Source organism: Micropterus dolomieu, linkage group LG11 (assembly GCF_021292245.1).
Source record: "Micropterus dolomieu isolate WLL.071019.BEF.003 ecotype Adirondacks linkage group LG11, ASM2129224v1, whole genome shotgun sequence".
In the NCBI taxonomy this organism is placed as follows: Eukaryota; Metazoa; Chordata; class Actinopteri; order Centrarchiformes; family Centrarchidae; genus Micropterus; species Micropterus dolomieu.
In genome coordinates this window covers 9,468,632-9,473,129 of record NC_060160.1, presented here as the reverse complement: position 1 = coordinate 9,473,129, position 4,498 = coordinate 9,468,632, and positions in this window count along the sequence as shown.

Here is a 4,498-nt window from a genome sequence, read left to right as displayed (position 1 = left end):
TAGAATGATAGTAGCTGTTTTTTTGTGATCCAGAAGCCGTTTTACATGCCCTTCATGACTTGAACCTAGAGCTGCTCAGTGATCCTTTCAGTGGTCAAGACTGTGATTTTAACTCCCCAGGAATGAAATTGAATCAAAACTATCACGCAAACTCAGTACAGATAACGTTTTTCCTGCAAACAATTAAGACTGATGGATTAAAGAAAGAATAAATAAGTTGGTCACTTGTCGTGAAAGTTTATCAGTAAACAGCAAGATCGCAGGGGAACTGAAACCTCCAAACAAATCTTTTAAAAATATTTGAGTGCTGAACTTAACTGACACAACTGGTCATGCATTGAATACTTGTTTATTTCCGTGTATTAAATTGGGCAGTATTTTATGTTCTTAATTTGTAGTGTGAAATGATTTGATTTTTTTCTAGCTTACTCAGCTAATTTGCTGAATGTTTCCAATGAGTTTTGAGGTTTATGGAGGAGCTCAACATTACATAACTGAATTAAATGCAGCCAATGGGGATGAATACAGATGAAGTGGGGAAGACGCATTTTAGATGCTTTCCGCACCACTGCTGTACTTACAGGGAATACTGTAACCAAAACAAATTGGTTCCTTGTAGCTATCCTGCAGTACTAATGCGGGATAGCTGCATGCAAGGCGGAATTTGTACAATAGCCACCACTGCAGGTTCATTTTCAGTGAATTGAATAAATATCTGCTGTGCAGCTCAAAATGTCAGGGAACTTAAATAAATGTTCACCAAGGGAGCAAAAAAGTCAGTTTGCACACACTGCTTTTTAAAATTATTTTATTCCCCCTCTGGTATCTTTTCTGATCTGAGTCTGCATATGTACACGTGTGTGAGGGTCCCGATATGTATCGTGCCACAGTACTTGTGTGTATCTGTGTGAATGCGTTTGGGGTGTGTTATGCCAATTGCAGGAAGCTGGCACTAGCAATCTGGCTTCTTGAGAAGCATCTGCATCTATGACGGCAGTCGTCCACCTGTTGTGCAAGCCAAGAGTACAGAAGGCTTTCCAAGAGCTTGGAGAGAGGGGGGTGGATTATCACAAACAGAGACTGATAGCTTCTGATGTCTGGCCATGAAGCCAGTTGGAGATTTGTGGCCACACCCCAACATGAGATTAGCAAAACTAAAGGACAAAACTTTTAGCTTCTTAACTTTTCCTCAACCGCATGAAAACAACACAGATACCTGCTGGGTTCATATGAACGCAGCAATACCAGACACTCAGCAGGGCTTAAAAAACACACACACACACAACACACACAGGCCAGAGGCTGTTTTCTGACATGTGATTAGCGATGACTCCTAAAAGTTAAACTCTGGCTGCTCACACACACACACACACACACACTCTCACACAAACATACGAACAAATGCTGTACACACAGACACTCTGGTAAGTTAAAGAGGTTTCTGCCCTGTGGTTGTCCTTGGGCAATATCATCACAGAGAGAATCAATATAGCCATCGCTCAGACTGAATGGAAAGAAGAAGAGAGACAGAGAGACACTGAGAAATATATGGGAGGAGAGAAGGGGGTGTACAGAAAGATGGGGGAGCGGGATAATAATAAATGTGAGGCAGGGGGAGGGAGGGAGGGAGGAAGAGCTGGTGCAAGAAAGAGAGAAGGGAAAGAAAAACCAAAAAGTGAGTAAAAGAGTGTATCATTAGAGGGAGTGAGAGTAGGAGAGTATCACAGAGGGATAAGAGGAGGAGTGGAGGAAGGAGCTGGCAACAGTGTTTGAGGCAAAGGAGCACAAAAGGAAGCTGAAGAAAGTGACAAGGATGGATGAAGGAAGCAAGTGAAAGTAGAACAGATGGAGAAGGAGGGAAGAAACCCGGGAGGAGGAAAGGGATGAGTAAGTGAGCAAAACATGTGAGCAAGGAGTGAGTGAAATAAAAAAGGGAGGGCAGGTAATGAGGAAAGATATAAGGGCAGTAAATCAGTCTGTGATTCAGTTAAAAAAAAAGGGAGGGAAGGAAGGGAAAAAAGAAAAAAAATTAAGGATAAAGGTGGACTCACTGAGTCTGAGTGAGTAAATAAAGAAGGGAAGACGGCAGAAGGGTAGAAGCTGGAGGGAAAGAAAGTTAGGAATGGAGGGAAAATAAAATAAAAGAAATAGGTTAAGTGTGCCAGTGATTAAGCGACACAAAGAGTGACCCTGCAATCAAGTGTTGTCAGATTTATGGTATACTGTACCTGAACGACACTTTATTATGTCTGCAGATCAAATTGTTGGGTAATTGCTGCTGTCAGCATGGCCGATCAAAACTGGGGTTTCTGCTTGAGCAGTAATAAATTTCAAATAAATCACTGCTACAAATTTGGTACACAGGTGGCATTCATTGAAGTCATGAAACATTCAATTCCTTGCATTATTGTTTTTTTTAAAGCTACACTGCATCAATATTTTTGGATTAACAATAAATGTCTATGAAGATTCTCAGTCATCCAGGTCATAGTTATCCAACGAAGGTTAAAGTCAAGGGCAACTGGACTTTGGACTTGTTCAGTCATAGGTTTTGGGGTCAGACAAAAGTGACAAAAGCTGTCACTTGCCAGTAATAGTAGCCTTGCATACGTTATATAGAGTTAACAAGCTTTGGCTATTTCAGGTATTTGAAGAGTAAATAGCCCCTGGAAGTCATTTTAGCTGCCCTGTGATTCAACTTATCACCATCCTGCAGTCTAGTACAGGTGTGCTCCAGGACAAATTACATCACTGTTTGATGAGGTTAAAGGTGAAACAGAGCACACTTCTGACCAAACCCAATCAAATCAGGCTTGAAACTTTTTTTTGAGGGCACTTGGTGGCAATAGGAAAAACTGTAAGCACAGCAGTGACATGTTTTCACATTATGAAGTAGGCAAATGCCCTAGCATACAGCTTTAGACATTCAGCAGACATGGGGCAACATTAATATAAATTTATTTCTGGCTCTTTAGCTGCTAAATGTTGCTACTTTGTCTGCCGTTTGGTGCTGTCTGTAAAAACCAAAACAATGACCTGCACGACATTTAAATGCAGAGAAACTGCAGAGTCTGGTGATAATTCTATGTGGGTTTGACACTACGAACAACCCATTTTACATTATCCAACGAAGGTTAAAGTCAAGGGCAACTGGACTTGGTTGAAGATACTGGAAGAAATTTCGTCCCTCATCCAAAGGACTTCTTCAGTTCTGACTGACTGGCAGGGAAACTCAGCTATTTAACCTCAGTGGGGTCCTTTGCCAGGGTCATCGATACTGCTGGTTCGTTAGTGTTCCTGGTGTGGATATACAAGACAACCCTACAGTGATATTGCAGGATATGATTCTGTTATATGCTTACTTATTAATTATGATTGTTCATATGATACTCAATATGTGTGACATGCTTATCTTAGGTAACTCAACAGTTAAGACAGTTATAAGCTTGTGCTGAATGACAGGAAACCGGCCCGGACAACAATACACTCTGACACACTTCACACTTATATTAATACAGTCACACACACACACACACTCACATGACAGCCCTTAAGGCACACTAGAACATTCTATACCAACTGTCAATTACCACATATGGCAAACACGAGAGACACACAGGGGTGCAGTTTCCAGCATATAATCATTGCTTAGCCGGAAGTAGTCAGAGTTTGTGTTAGACAGCCTGACAGCAGAGTCTTCGGATATATATATCTGTATTGGGTTGAATAAATCAACATTGTGTGAACTTGATACCTTGTCTCATCTGATCCTTCTCATCAACGAATTCGGGGAGGTCGCTGCACTTCAACTTTGGTTGCTGTAATGACAGTCATTACAGTCGTTGGGACTACCGGTGGCCAAGACTGAACGACCATCGTTGGTATCTTCACCTGAGGCCAATAGGTTACGTTCGTTGAGTTTCCTGGGAAGAGATGAAAGGACAGCATTGTAAGTGGGGGATAAGTGGTGGCGTAGACCCCCTCCTTGGTTCAATGACGGCTTCTCGACCCGGGTGTAGATGGCTTCCTTGACACCTCTTTCAATCCATCCATCTTCTCTGTCTAAAATGTGCACCTGGTGGTCCTCAAACGACTGTCCTCTGTCCTTCAGATGTAAGTAGACTGCAGAGTCTTGACCTGAGGAGTTGGCGCTTCTGTGTTGAGCCATGCGTTTGTGTAGTGGTTGTTTAGTCTCCCCAATATACAGGTCTGTGCATTCCTCACTGCATTGGACCGCATACACTAGATTGTTTTTCTTGTGTTTGGGTGTGCGGTCCTTGGGGTGTACCAGCATCTGTCTTAGTGTGTTCTTGGGTTTAAAAAACACAGGGATGTTGTGTTTGTTGAAAATCCTCCTGAGTTTCTCTGATACTCCAGACACGTATGGAATCACAATGTTGTTGTGTTTGACCTTCTTTTCCTCCTCCCCTGTAGTTTTGTTCTTCTTGGATCTTGTGGCTGTTTTCACAAAGGTCCATTTAGGGTATCCACAGGCTGT